Here is a 16,584-nt window from a genome sequence, read left to right on the forward strand (position 1 = left end):
CACAGAGCATCCTAGAAATATAATTAGTACCTGGAGTATGTTAAGTGTGGTAAGCCTGGTGATGTGTATTATTTATGTTAGTGCATCCCACATTTTGTATGAAGCCTAAACATAAGGTTCCCCCACTCCTGAGAAATGCTTGCACAGTTCAAAGTGCATTTACTAATGATGATTTACTTCTGGGAAGAAGAATACGTTCATAGCGTTCATAGAAAGAGATGGTTTTCTTGGGATGCTTTGGCAGAAGCACATCGCCCATTTTTCTTTTTGTCCTACTCTCTGGGTTTCAAATAAGTTTTTGGGACTCCTCTTTGTCATAATTGCTTGAATACCACAGAGCCTCCAATCCAGTCCAGAAATTCCTCGCTGCCCACATTTCTTTCTACTTCAGAATGCGTATCTAATAGCAACCAATTACTTTTCCTATTTTCTCACTTGGAATCTGTTTTGGGAGCTGGGAATTGCTATCTTACAAAATCGGTAACATCTGTGAGGAGGGGCAGCCGAGCGGGGAGAGTTAGTGGGCTAGACAGATTTCCTGCATGTTAAGGATCTTTTCCTCTGCAGGATTGCTCTGAGACAGCTACTTGTAATGCCTCCTCTGACTTATCAAATGTCTTTCTAACCTCCTTTTCTCTGAGGCGGAAGAAGAGCTTTTTGTTTTAAGAGGTCAAGCAACTTAAAGGAATCTTTTCAGCCTTCTGAAAAGTTTCTGTTCCAAACACATGAACAAGAAATCTGAAGGTGCAACCCCCAATCTCTTGCTTCCAGGTATGCCTTTGATTTCATGTTGGCCACATCTACCGTTCACTATTTGAACTGGTCCTCCAAGAAGTGAGGCTCAGCGCCTGAAACTAGTGCCTTTTCACTTTTGACCATAGCAGGCTTAATGCTGGATTTGCAGCTTTAAAGATTAGAAACGACATTCATTCTTACATGTATCCTTAAGCTATGTGGAAGTGTCTTCTATCATATTCAGAAACACAGTTTTGTACATGGGAAACATATCCAAAATATAATGGTGTTGGGAGACTTTAAGAAAATAAGCAAAAGGAAATAATCCTTTAAAATGTATTAAATGATTTGTTTAGTCTCTTTTCCCCCATTTTATTCTGTATTGTTTGGCTGAACTGGTACTTGATACATCTGTAGTTTTCAGATGAGGCAAGTTCAAGGGTGAAAAAGATGGTTTTGTTTTGGGGGAACTAATTTTGTTGTTAAACACCCTCTCTGCTCTTTGAGCAGGCAACAAAAGTGTCATTATCTAGATTTGGGAGCTGCTGATAAATTATTCATACCACTAATGATGACTGAATCTTTCAGGGTAATGCTGTGACTTATTTTTCTTTCTCATAAAAGATGACACTGCTTTTGTAGACATTTCTGGCACACCTGCATGCTTGAAGCAATCAGGTGTGATATATTCCTGACACACACCCCCTTCCCACCCTTCTCAAAGTTATAGTTTTCAAAGAGAATCCTCTGGATATTTGGCCTTCTTTTGTATGATAGACATATTTTTTCAAATGAATTCATCAGGTTGAGGGAGAGGAAAATCACTCATGTGCTTCTTATGATTAAAGATCTGACACATATTAGATATTAATGGGTCACATTAATATCTAAACTGCTGGTTGCAACATTTTTTAAAAAATTAAATAAATAAGTAAATTGCTGGTTGCAGGTGTACATGCCTTCAAAAATTCAGAAATGTTAGAAGTTTAGACAATATGAATAAGGAGACTATGCTATCAAGGTGAAACTAAAAAAATAGACTGTAGAGAATTTGCTCTGTGATAAGTATTTTCATTTAGTTCTCACAAAATCTTATTTTGCTAATAAGGAAACTAAGCCTTAAATAGTTTAAGTAGTTTTTTCTCACTCAGTTTGTACATAGTGAGAACCAAATTTGAATCAAGACTATTATTCCAAATCTCATGCTGTTCATGACACAACTGTTTCTTAAGTGCCTACTGTGCAGCAACCAGGATGCTAAGTGTTAAGAGAATAAAGGAAAATAAGTCATTGCTTCTGTCCCATGGGAGTTTACACTTGGAACTCATAAATATATTATACCAAATGCAATCAAATTACTGCATATAATATTGAGTAATTCATTGGAGAAACATTAATTGAGTGTGAGCTACTATGCTGTGTAATGTGTAGTATGATGACTCTATCTTTAGAAGCAAACTTTGAAACATACTTTCCAACAAAGAACCTGAATAATGAGATATGATATAGAAAATGGAATTATTGTATTGGGTTGTTTGGGCACTACTTGTAGAGAATATAAAGGGGAAAGGGAAAAAGGAAGCAAGTTATTAAGAAAAGAGAAGCTATAGAAACTGAAAGAATGTGTGTCATTGGGTTTTTATTATGAAGAAAATTAGGCCATGTCCAGATGAGATGAATGTTGTGTATGCTTCAAGTAAACTCTTCATTTTGACTCAAATTGTAAGTGGAGAAGCAAGACAGTAGAAGCCATAGCTCTGCCAATGCCTTTTCTTGGTGAAAACCTGACATTTGGTGACTTAGGAACCAAGAAGGAGAGAAGTATCAGAATTTCCTTCTGCTCTACTTGGAGTATCTATGGAGTAGATTAACCCAGGAGTGAAACAGGTAGAGGTGCAAAGACAGAGCTTATTACAGTCACTCACTTCTTCCCCTGTCAAGAGGCTGTAAATGACAATATCTCAATATCTCTTCTGTTTGGACATTGTGCATGATCTGTCCAAAGGCATTTTTTTAGGAAAATTTTTGGTGAATTAATTTTTCATGAACATGGAATATTTTTTCCTTTTATAGTAGGAAATGTCACCTTTCTTTTCTATCTTTCTTTTTTTTTTTTTTTGCCAGTGTAGGGATTGAATCTGGGGCCTTGTGCATCCTAGGCAAGTGCTCTACCTCTGAGCTACATACCAGCTCTTCTTCAGTTAGGAACAAATTGTAGGTTCCAGTTTTCAACTCTGACTCTTCCATTGCATTTCCTGGAAGAGGATACCAATGCTGTTATTCAGTGAGAAGTATTTTCTTTGTAGTCTCTGATTCGTTGATGTGTCATTAGAAAACTAGTCTTTTTAGCATAACATAGAAAGTTAAGAGGAAAATAGTCCCCTCTCTTCCCAAGAAAGGCATAGAAAAATAGAGAATAAAAAATTAGAATCATTTATCTAATAAACCACCAGAGGCAGTTGGTGCCTCTTCCTTATTGGGACACCCAGTCTGTATTGGATCTGGTGCAAGGTTAAAATTAAAGATGATGAGCCAAAGGCATTTTAACAAATGTGACCATTAAACCTAGTGGTAGACTACGGACTCCCTAGATCATGGGTTTGCATGAGAAATCTAGTTCTGAAACTAGAGATGCTATCTGGCTTTAGTTTCCCAATATCTTTGATCCTTAGCTCTTCATCTTAAAATGGAACTGATAAATTAGAAGTTTTATAAGGGAAAATGTTGATGTGTATGAAATCTTCTCTGCACTTGTAGAAACTGTCCCAAGAAGAAATCTTTCTGAGATAATTCTTTTCATCCTCATGGGGTGCTATGTGAAATACATCCAAGAATGACTTCCACATCTTAGGAGCATAGACCCTGTAGTTTAGTAAACACCATTGGATAGAGTACATGTGAAAGTCATGAGCATTTTCCCATTTGGTTGGGTAAAAGACACATCTCCTGCTTGGTACAGTGATGTGTGCATGTGATCCCAGCTATTTGGGAAGTGGATGTAAGAGAACCTGTGCTTGAGTCCCGTACAGGCAAAGTTGTCATGAGACTCTATCTGAAAGAAATCTAACTGAGTTTTACAGAAAGGATCAAGGGTCCAACAGTAGCTCATTTCTTCTAGCCAAACCTGATATCAAATGTGCCTGTCTTCACTGCTTTCAGAAATAATTAGGTGTTGAAAGCTCTGACTAGAAGGATTAGAATATGAATAACAACTTGACAGATCAAATCAAATACATTCTGATTTGATTACATTACTAAGTCAATTATTATTTCTTGTCACATTAATTATGGCAAGAATTATAAAATGTGTCTTTCAATAATTCCCTAACTAAATCATAATGGCCATATCCTCCGGATGAATTTGTGTAAGATCAAGGCTACATATTTATGCTGACAGTGGAGGAAGGACTGGAAAGATAAAAAGACTTTTATACTTATATTTTCACTTATTTATTGAATATTTATTAAGAAAATGCTTTCTGGTGGGCCCTGGACTCAGGTATAGACGTTGGGGATAAAAGAAATGAAAAGGTTTGGCTCCTGATCCCCTCAAGAACCTCACAGTTGAGAGGGGTGAGATGATTTGGAACCAGAAAATTACATTTGAAGAAGGAGGTGGGAAGTAGAAGCCACAGGAGGAGAGTGGAAAGAGGCTTTATTCTGATGATGTGTTTATAAAAGTCTTCAGGGAGGATTTTCTGTCTGGATCTCATATTATTTTGTGTCAACTCTATGGTAAGACTGAGGAAGTACATGAAAACTAATGATGATAATGGGTTAAAAACAATCTTTGTCTGATAGATGCTCAACGACCTAGTGATAAGGGTTTTTGATTAGGATTTAAAGGAGTTAGAAGATATTTTGATGAACAAGATCACTGCTGGTAGAATAAAGAACCTAGGATCATGGGGGAATGCATCAAAACCTATAGGGCAACCCCATTTTCACTCTGCCCCCACCAACCCATAACCCAAAGTTTTTAAATGAAACTAAGTTGAATTTAATGTTGAATCAAAATATGAGTGGTTACTTTGATATTATGTACTTTGGTACCTTGTTCTTAACATACACACTTGAGTTTGAGCATAGTAGGTGGGGAGAAGAGGAACATTTAAGTTGGAAGGTGAAGGGTCCTGACTAAGCACCTGTTATTTAGCTACTATCAGATCACTTAACTGTCATGTGTTCCTACTGAAAAGCATGAAGGATTTGGTGATAAGAGAAATTGGGAATTTGAGGGGAAGAGTATTTTCACCAGGAGCACACAGCTGCTGTATGCCAGCACTAAGATTCAGACAGTTATCAGTGATTTCGAAGATCATTCTGTTGTGACAGTGGAGCAACTTAAAATGTGGATCTTCTTTTTGCAAAAGTGGGTCCTTGCTCACAATCACTAAGCAACTTAGTGGCATTCCAAGCATACAAACTGCTTCCAAGTAACTTTATTCTCTTTATACTTGTATTCAGCCATAGTATGTGGTCCTAGACGTCTTGTAATTTACACAGATATGGTGTAAAGTGAATGAAGTATAGAGAGCAAACCCAGTGGCTTTGAGAAGAACAAATGTTCTATCTGGAGTTTTATAAGAATTCAATATGATGTCAAATTCCATACACTAAGCTCACTTTCTCATTTAATGGAGGAAAGAGAAAGAGAATCAATTAAGCATGCTAACAACAACAATAGCTACTGTTAATCTGTCATATAATATAAGAGTTGTAAGCATTTGGCATGGATGTATTTAAGCTTCAAAACAACACTAGAGGCCCAGGAATGTAGCTCAGTGGTAGAGCACTTGCCTAGCATACATAATGCCCTGGGTTTGATTGCAGCATTACACAGAACAAAAGCCAAACAAATAACAGCACCAACAAAACCATAAGCACTATGAAGTTTCAGTATGATTTTCATTCAACAGAAATTGAAACTAAGAGATAGAGAGATACATTTTTTTTATCCAAGAACACAAAATTAAAGCACTATCAGCATTCTAACCCAGGTATTCTGGATCCAGAGCTTATACTTCATAAAATTTTTAAAAATTTATTTAACATTGGAAGCAACCATATAAAATATTTTCATTGTCATTTTTGAGATGAGGGAACTGAGGCTGAGTAACAAAAGAAGGAAATGCTCATGGATTCACCAAGAGCAAAGGACAAAAACCCATGATCTTGAGGTTTTGGGGACCACTACTACCCTGCTACATGAGTAGCATAAAAGGGTACCTTTGGATATCAACAAGATATTCATGAGATCTTTATGGTTAGGTGGAGACATAGAAGTTGGCTTCTTTTGAATCTATTAGTCATAAACTGATTGGATCTACTTATTAATCCCTGATGTTTCTAGCTCCTTTCACATTCTGGACTGATGCTTTCACATCTACCAACAACTTCACATCCAACAACAAGTTAGAACTAGAATTCATCTGACTCCAGGTAAAAGACAGCCATAGTGTATGCAGTATACCTTAAAACTAATTGCATGTGTTCAAATTCTGGTTTGACTCATTTTTATCTGTAACTTTGGGAAAACTATTGATCCTTTCTACATTGGTTGAACAGGATGATGTCAGGACCCTCCTTCTAGGGTTGTCATCAATAATAATGTGCTAAACCATGTAATGTACTTACCATGCCTGACACTGAGTAAGTGCTCCATTGTTTCAGCTTTTGCAGCCAGGAATATATTGTTTCCTAGTGCCCATTACAGTGAAAGGGTGAAGTTCCACTTCCAGCCATGGGCTCAAACACTGATTTGATTTCCAGGCCCATCCCAAAAGCATCACTCATGGCCTAACCCCTTCTGCCACCTTCCCAAATCTTGTTTTATCTCTGCCTTAGCCATTGTTTGTACACTGTCACACAGAATTTCTCATCTGAAATAATGAAGGGGTCATCCTTGTTACTTTAAGAATCTGCACAGATTATTAATCTCCATGGATATCAAAATGAGAAAAGACAAAGTGTATGTTTTTAGACTTTACTGAGCACTATACACTGACTCCAAAGTGCACCCAGAGAGGAATCCGGCTCTGGGAAGTACCACCACAGCCTCAGGTCTATCCTCCATTCCTTCCCTCTCTCAACACCTGCCCTAGATGCAAGTGGTTTTTGCTGCTGAATGAATATGAGTTATGTATAACTTAAAAGTGTGTTAATATCCAGCTAAAGACAGTCCAGAAGTTTATTTTCTGATTTTCTAGCCAGTTTTTTGAATGAAACATTTCAATCTCTAGGTAAAATAACCAAAGTCATGAGCCAACAATCTCAGATGTCTTAAGCTAAATTAATATATTGGATAAATACATTAATCCAATATAACATAAGATGTCTTAAATTAAATTGATGAATTTGAATGGGGACTAAATTACTTTTCTCATTTTAGAACCTTATTTTCTATGATTCTACTTAATGAAATTCTTTGGAACTAAGTTATTTCATTTATGAAATAAAAATTGTAAAACCCTATTGTCTGAAGTTACAAAATCAGTAAAAATTATTTCTAAGATATATTATCAAGAAACATTATTATTTATATTTTTGGTTCTAAAAATTATCATTTATTTCTTAATTTACAAATAAAAATATATGGTACTTATGGTATATAACGTGATGTTTTGAAATATGTGGCCACTGTGGATGACTAAATCCATTTTGTGGTTTTTAATAAGTGCTATTGGTCCAACCTAGTTCAGAATCCAAGATTAAATGTGAGCAAAAACTCACATTTTACCATTTTTATAATTGGTCCCTAACAGAGTTAATTTTGCTCTAATTTTCCAGGTGTTATATAATAATTCTGTTTTTCTTTTTGTCAGAAGTTGAAAATCTTAATAATATTCTATACTTGAGAAGGAAGTAGAAACTCCTATGTACAGTGCCGGAAACAATTTGTTCCAAATGGTTTATGCCACGGGCAAAATAGTCAAAGATTGTTCATTTGAAAATTATGACTCTTTTCAGTGTTTTACATTGCATTATTTGTTTTTTGGACTATTCAGTATGCATTGCACCAACACTAATTACTGCACTAATAAGTCAGCATGTTACCAAGATGTTTTGCCGTTATAATTACAGCCACATGTTGTTGTCCTTCCTCAAATAGTCCAGGCCTAATTACATCATTTTTCAGAGAATTTATGTTGTGCAGCTTAATTCAAAATTAGTACATGAATAAATGAAGTGCAAACTATTTTCTGCACTGGCTTACATAACAGAATAAATGTTCTAGAGAAGAGTGGCCAAGCTTTCATGTTCCCTGTTGTCTGGTAATTTCTATGAACTTCAATGGCAATTTATGGAATGAAGGTTACAAAACGACAGAGGAGAATGTGGTAAAGTTACTAGGAACATGGATTCTGATGTCTGTCGCTCATTATTATGACTCTAAGGATTTATTTTCCCTTTCTAAGTCTCAATTTCCTTGTCTAAAAATTGAATAAGCTGTTCAAATGATCTCTGGTTCTCTCTAGCTCTCTATCTAATAATGTTTGACTTCCACGAGAGTTGTTCTCTGAAGGTTATATTAAAAGTTTGCCTGCCTTTAAAGTGATTAAGTTATTCCCTGTGCTAGTCAGCTTTCTACCACTATAACAAATACCAGAAAGAATCAATTTATAAAGAGACAAAGTTTGTTTTGGCTCACAGTTTTGGAGGTTTCAATCCATGATCAAATGATCTCTTGTTGGTTTGGGCCTGTGACAAAACAGCACATCACCAGGGTGGAGGAATGTGTGGCAGAGTAAGACTGCTTATCTCATGGCCAGAAAGTGAAATTGAGAAGAGGAGGCCATGTCCAACTAACCCTTTCAATGATATACTTCCAATGGCTTAAATACCTCCTTCTAATCTACAGATAAAGCTTTAAGTTCCACCATTTCCCAATAGAGCCAATCTGGGTCTTTAACATACAGGTCTTAGAGAAATTTCCAGCCAAGACTTTAATATATGGGTCTTGGAGAACATTCCAGATACAAGCTATAGCAGTTTTCCATGTCAAAAAATAAATAAGGATGATGCATAAATGAAAATAAACACAGGCATCTGAATTCTATATCCTATAAATCACCCCCATTTCCAAAATTAATCCCTCTAACCTCTTCCTTTCACTTCCATCACTTTAATTTTTCCTCCATCTCTCCTTTTACCTTTAATTTCTATCAATAATGAATTCATTTTGTGTATATGCATATTGTTATCTTGCTCTTTGGAAGCTGAGGTCCCGTTACTGCTGTTGGTATGGATGAAAAATTGCTTCAAGCCCTTTGCTGTGTGCACATAGATTGTTTTCTTTTTTTTAATATTTTTAACTGAATAGTCTGTGAAGTGATGTAGAAACTGTCCCAGAAAACAATCTCTTGCACTTTCAAATGAAACTAAACTTTCATGAAGGAAAGCAGTTGAAAAGAAGCATAAAATGGAACTTGAGGCCAGATCTCAAAGGGCAGTAGATATCAAGCTTAGATTTGAGCTTTTTGCTGGTTCCATGAGGGAGGATTTACTAATAGAATCCTAACTATTATAGTGAAAGTAGCAGAGGCCCCACCAGTCTACCTTTTGCAAACACTTTTGTGCAAATTAGAAAAAATTTCACTTCTCTCAAGATACTTCTTCCATCAGTCAAAAGTTTATCTTTATGTCTGTATGTAAATATATAATTCTATGGTGGCTACAATGTAAACTGTGCTCTCCTGAAATAAGGCACCCTTCCTCAGTGCTCTCAAACAATTTTTGGAGACAGAGTCTTTGTCCTTTAGAGTTTCATGACTCTTAATTGTGGAGTGGGGTTAGGAGTGATGGATTAATCTGTTCTTTCTTTGAAAAATATATTCCAATGGCTTCTTAAGTGCCAGGTAGGTTGTTAGGCACTGGGTACAGAAATAAATATATAAATTTATATAAATATATATATATGTATATATATACTTCTTGAGTTCAGTGGGCAAAATCTAGATTAAGGATAAATAAAAAGGATTCTGAGTATTCTGATGAATTGGTAATTATCTGCTTGCAGTACTGTGTTGAGAAAAACCCTGAAACTGCATGATAAATTAGGCTGGTGGGTAATGGCTTTTTCCCATCATCTCAGGTGAGGAGCTAACAATTCAAGCAGTGTTTCTTAACCAGGATAACTTTGCCCCCCAGAAAACATTTACCAATGTCTGGAAAAGAAGCTAGTGATACTGTTAAGCATCCTACAATGTACAGAGTGCCACCCCTAACAAGCTTTTTTTATCTTAAATGTTAATATTTCTGACATTGAGAAACATTGCTCTAAATAACCATTGTTACTTGAGTTATTTAGAGTTTAAGAGTTTACTTGAAAGATAATGGAGTATAAGAAAATGGTACTAGAGTGAGAATTGATTTGTGAGAGAATGAGAGCATAAGAAAAAAGAAGAAAGAAAATTTCTTAATTGATTGGAAATGGAGGTGCAGCAAGGGAGAAAACACAAAATCAGGTTTAAGAATTAGTTTGAGTACTCACAAACCAAATTAAAATAACAAATTCAAAAGTTCATATACTATGATCAAGTTGGTTTCATTCCAGGGATGTATAGTGGTTAAACATATGCAATAAACATAATATTACATAATAAATATATTATGTTTATTATGTCAATAAACATAATATAGTTCATAAAGAGAATTAAGGACAAAAGTAACATGATTGACTCAATAGATACAGAACAACGTCTTTGTCAAAAATTGACATTTCTTCATGATAAAAGCCCTGAAGAAACTAGGAATGGAAAGATCAAACCTATATAATAAAGGTTATATATGAAAATACTGTAGTCAACATTATACTGAATGGGGAAAACTGAAGACATTTCCCCTAAAATCAGGAATGAAATAAAAGTGTTCATTATCTCTTCTCTTACTCAATATAATCCTTGAATTGTTAGTGAGACCAATAATACAAGAAAAATATGTAAAAAGGATACAAATAGAAGTCAAATAATCTATATTTGCAGATAATACTATACTTTGAAAAGATCCTAAAGACTCAACTGGAAAATTCTTAGATCTGATAGTCATGTTTAGCAAAGTAGCAGGATAAAAAAAAATCAACAATGAAAATCAGTGGCTTTTCTATATGCCAATAATGAACATGCTAAGAAAAATATCAGAAAAACAATTCTATTGACAATAACTTAAAAATATACCTAAGAGACTAGAGGCTCAGCTCAAGTGTAAAGCACCTACCTACCTAGCAAGCCTTGAATTCAACCCTCTGTGCCTCAATAAACAAATTAAGAAAAAAATCATGAAATAAAATTAGCCAAGGAGGTGAAAGACCTCTGCTGTGAAAATTATAAAACATTGAAGAAATCACTAGAAGATGGAAAGACCTCTGATGTTTATAGATTGCCAGAATTAATATTGTGAAAATGGCTATATTGCCAAAAGCTATCTATAGATTTATGAAATTCCCATCAAAATATCAATATACTCCTACACAGAAACAGAAAATCAACCCTAAAATTCACATGGAAACATAGATAATCTCAAACAGCCAGAGCAATCCTGAGCAAAAAAAGTAATAATGCCGGAGGTATCTCAATCCCAGATTTCAAATTATACTACAGAGCCATAGTAACAAAAACAGCCTGATACTGACACAAAAACAGACATGTGGACCAATGGGATAGAATGAGACTTAAGAGAACATATGAGATGGGGTTGGAGAGGTACCCAGTAACCAAACTGTTGATTACCTACCAGGCTCTGTGATTGGTATTGATTTTATCCTGAGTATGTGGGAAACATAAAAGGAAGGGTTGTAGGCCTGGAGTAATGACATCAGAAGAGAGTTTTTAAAAGATGCCTTGGCCTTTGCATAAAGAATAAAATATTCCAAATCTCTTTTGTCTTTAAAATAAAAATTACAAATACTTATACTCCAAAATAGTTAAATGCATATAAATAGTTTATTATAAATATATATATAAATAAACAAAATTTGTAAGTAACAAATGTATTGGGGAATGGCTAAATAAATGATGTCATTGCTATTTCAAAACAATTAAAAGATCTATTATTATAAATCACTATGCAGACTATCTAATCTAACACTGGAAAAACATAATGAAAGTAGACATTTTAGCATTTGAGAAGTTGACATATATTTATAAATGGAAAACAAATTGATCTGATTTTAAATACTGTCTCATTTTCCACATATCGATTGTTTTACCTCGTCTCTGTTTTCTTATCTGCTAAAAATAAATAACATTGGCAAAGGGCAAGATACCTGACACTGAATATTAATTATTTTATTAATTGTTAACTATTTATATTTAAGTTTATTTTAAGAGTTGATACTTCTTTAGGTTATAAATGAACTGAAGGCTACTTGACACTCAAATGTTTAAACAATTAAAACCACACACTTTACAAAATAAAGGACAGGAAAGTAAAACAGGTCCTTTCCTGGGGTGGGTAATAGTGGGAGGAGGGAGGGTATAAGGAAAGTGTGAAAGAATGTAAATATGGTGGATATAGTTTTGTATTCATGTGTGAAAATAGAATATTGAAACCTGTTGAAATTATTCTAAGAATGGGGGAGGAGGGATGAGGGAGAATGATGGAGCAGGTGAACCTAATTAAGATATATTGTAAGCATATGTATAAATACGATAAAGTAACCTCCTGTACAACTATTTTGTGCTAATAAAAATTGATAACAAAAGAACCAATTACACTAGACAGATGATTGAAAATTGCTTATTGAACTGAACAACAGCAATTGATATTACTTATGTTAACAAGTGCTTAATTGCCATTTCCTGCTTGAGGAACATATTCTTAGGAGCTATCTACTCTAGCTGGTTCACAGGCTATACAGGTGGAGCCTGTCCTAGAACACCTCACCTAGAGGTGCCAAGTGCATCTTCTGGCAATCTGAGCCCAAACCGGCCCCATGTTTTCAGCAAGATTCATTCAGAACCTCTTTCAGAGTAACAACCAATTTAGCTTAAATCTGGAGACTGTGCTGACCCAGAGGAAAGACAACCAATGGCTGGAGCACGGTGTCAGTTGCAGCCAAAAGGTTATTGTCCCTGCCATAAAAGAATGCGAACTAGGACAGCCTTGCTTTTCCAAGAAGTGTGCTCTTGGTGTCCTATCTTTGTCCCCTTTACAAGTCACATATCTACACATTGGTACTGTGAGTGTTAGTTGCTAACAACTTAGAAGTGTACTCGTTCCTGGAGAAATGCCCTTAGCACCCAAGAGGTTATGCTTTCTATTCCCATGGGGGAAGATTGCAGAATATGAATGAGTTACACGGTACTGCAGAAGGCTAGGACCTTGGTTGAAAATAGAGTCAACTCTGTGGTGCAATTAATGCTTTTGTGCTCACAGTGGGTCAGGCTGAAGCTTGTCTCCAATTGAGACCACCTTAGCTTTCCCCCTGACTGTCCTGCCTTTCACACTCCCTTTCTTCTGTGGATCCACACTTCAATGAATCATTTGCAGAAGAGTCTTCAGCTTAGACCCTGTTTCTGTGGAACCCAATTAGATTTAAGGCACTGAATTATTTCTTGGGTAAGGTAAGTAAGAGGGAATCTGTGATGTCATAAAGTGGGACATCAGAGAGAGCTATAGTTAAGATCACGAGCTGTGGGGTTAAACAGATCTGAGTTGGGATGCAAGCACCATCATTGACTGTCTGTGTGACCTCACTGAGTATTAATTTCTTCATGGGTAAAAATGAGATGAGTGGACCTACCACAAAAGTACTGTTGTAAGAGACAACAATTTAAAAACTGCTTGGCTTTTTACATTTTTATACTGTATTGACTGACATTATACAAATTTGTACAATAAATTTTGTACAATAAATGTTTGCTCATTTATCCAATAAATCTTTAACTATCATCTATTGTATGTCAAGAACCAGGTTTAGAAACTTGTCCTAGGCAGATCAACAAAAGTTATGAGACTGACACATACCATACAGTGGTAATACTGAGAGATGGAGGGAAACTATGCTTATGGGATGTGGGATTGATAGCTATGGGGAAATAATGTGAATATTTTCCTGTTTCTGCATGTTTATATACTGTCTGAATAAAAACGATTGGAATATTGACTTAAAAGGTGACTAAATAGTTACCTAAGGATAGTAAAACCTGAAAGCCTGTGTGTGTGGAAGAGAGAGAGAGAGAAAGGGAGATAGAGAACTTGAGGTTATCTCATTGGAGTTAAGAGTTTGGACTCAAAACAGGATAAAGGTATTAGCCATTTGCTATTATTTGTAAAGGCTACAACAACCCAGAAACATTTCCCAGAGAGACTTGTTTATATTAAAGAAGAAAGATTAATTTCTCTCGTTCAAAAAGAGAGAGGAACAGGGCTGACAGAGTGGCTCAAGTGGTAGAGCGCTTGCCTAGCAAGTGTGAGGTCCTGAGTTCAAACTCTAGTTCACCAAACAAAACAACTACAGCAAAAACACTGAGGCCAAAAAGAGAGGGGAGCAGCTGTTCAGTGGTTCCTGTATAAGTTTCTGGGGTCATAGTTTTAGGATTCTTCTTTCTGTACATGCAGAATGACATCCACCCTCACCACTCTGCTCTAAGGGTCATAAGATATGAGGCATCAGTAGAGTTATTATTATAATAAGCGTGGTCTTTGATCCACAAACCTAATGCGTTCTCTTCGGAATAAAATAAACGTAGAGAGTAAAAATTTAACAGTGGCATAAGTTAGAAGAGAGGAAATCACAAATAGATTATTGGAATAAGCATGGAGGATAAACTGGGGTTCATCAGGCAGAGTGGAAAAAAAGAATTCCATACAGATGAAGCAGATCTGGGTAAAAGATGGATAGATGAAGCTAAAACATGAGGATATTCTAAGTATAAGAGCATTTTGATTTCTTGTCATTTAGGTCTGTATTCATTCTCCATTAGGCATGGCCCATCTCCTTTTTATTCACATAAAATCAATAGTGTTAGTGCTTTCTCACTTGAATCTGATTTTTGGGAGGAAAAAATTAAGCAAATGTTAACATTACATCTTGAAACAAAGTATTATAGAAGATGAAATATTTTTCTTAAGTGTCAAAAGCAATGTGAATTTAAAAAGAGAAACTTTGATAGCTCAGGGGGCATTAAAAGCCAGCAAGGTGCCAACCTGATACATGCATTCACTGGAGCAAGTTTGTTTGCATGGCCCCAGCACTGGGAGATTACCATTTACAGAAACAAAGAGAATGACTGAGAGGAGAAAATTCAGGGAGCATGTAGAGCACAGCGATTGAAGAAACTCTACTGATGCCTGATGTAATTTTTCTCTATTCTTGCTTTAATGGTAGCTGCCTCAGGCTAAAGTTCTCCAGGGGATATTTCTGTGGTTGAGAGGTTTGAGGTATTTAATAACATATTTGGAAAGCTTTCTAAGTTCACTTTCAATGAAAAAAAATTAACTTAATAATATAAGAAGACAGTCTTTACTCTTTGAATAATATTGGTTTTGGAAGTATGCAAACACAAGTGCAGTTATAATGTTGGCAGGCACAATCATAGAGATGCCAGAAGAAAGCCCTTTACCTTCAGCAACAAGAATAATAACTCCCTACATCTGAGTAGTACTTTCAGTGTAAAACCATTGTCACAAACGTGATCTCATTGGATCCTTGATGAAGGCAGCTACGAATTATGAGAAAATTAGGCATTTTTAAGAGGCAGACCTAGGTCTGAATTCTGGCTCTTCCACTGCTATGTTATCATCAGGAAATTTCCTGGCCTCTCTAGAACTCAGTTTCCTCATTAATAAAGTTGTAAAAACAACTACCTTGAAGAGCAGGTTGTAAGATTAGGTCTCCAATGCAAAAATCAACCAACAACACAGGCTGGCACAGTAGGTTCTTAATAACTTTTTTGTCTGATGCAAATGAAATAAGATATCCTGTTTATTTTTTTGTAGAGATAAAATTAAAACTTAAAAGTGATAAGCGAAAATACCAAAGTCATTCAAAAATAAAATAAATGAATTTAAATCACAGCTTTTATATTCTCAAGAAGAGTCTCTCCCATGACACTGTGCTTCAATCCTGGTTGTACTAATCTTTGAGCAGCTCATTTGGAGACAGAGAAAGTGAGTTTGCAAGATGAGCCTGTGGAAGTTACCCTAAAGCTCTACTCCTCACCTTACCAAAGATGCCCATTTCCTAGTGTTTAGAATGGGTATATATGTTACATTACATGGCAGGATGAGCTTTGCAGATGATATATGAAAAAAGTCAGGATGTTGAGATGGGGATTATCCTGCACTACCTGGTAAGACTGATATAATCATAAGAATTTTATAAGAAGAATGCAAGAGGCCAGAGGTGTGATAAAATGTTATGCTGCAGGCTTGGAAGAGAGAGGAAGGAGCCACCAGCCAGTGAATGCCAGAGTCTCTAAAGCTGGACAGCAAAAGGAACAGATCTCCTAGAGCCTCCAAAAGAAACACAAGCTGCCTGTTGTTTTTAGACTTTTGACCCCCAGAAACATAAGATAATAAATTTGTGTTATGGAATACCACGGGCTTTGTTGTAATTTGTTATAACAGCAAGAGGAGACTAATACATTACCCAGTAGAAACTTTTGACCTGAGTTGTAGAGAGGAAAAGTAGACTTTCTGAATCTAATCTACACAGATTGGCAGTGATGGTGTTTCAAAAGCAAACACCTGATACTTCCCCTTCCTACTTCTTTCTAACACATTTCATGGAAAGTAGCATTAAACAGGATATTCTCATTTCCCTCACTTGTAAAGTGGGAACAACAATTATAGGTATTAGAGAATTAAATGAGATAACTTTCATAAATTAAAGTGTTTTGTGAATTA

At 35.7% G+C, this 16,584-nt stretch overlaps 1 long non-coding RNA gene across 1 annotated transcript in view; it reads left to right on the forward strand.

Moving 5' to 3' along the window:
• Nucleotides 1–572: 572 nt before the first annotated feature.
• LOC141424664 (uncharacterized) overlaps nt 573–16,584 on the forward strand; it is a 36,918-nt gene continuing 20,906 nt past the window's right edge. Inside the window, exons 1-2 of the long non-coding RNA XR_012449529.1 lie at nt 573–771; nt 6,089–6,177. This is a non-coding gene — a long non-coding RNA (uncharacterized lncRNA). The remainder of the gene's footprint in view (nt 772–6,088; nt 6,178–16,584) is intronic.

This window comes from Castor canadensis, chromosome 7 (assembly GCF_047511655.1).
Source record: "Castor canadensis chromosome 7, mCasCan1.hap1v2, whole genome shotgun sequence".
Lineage (NCBI taxonomy): Eukaryota > Metazoa > Chordata > Mammalia > Rodentia > Castoridae > Castor > Castor canadensis.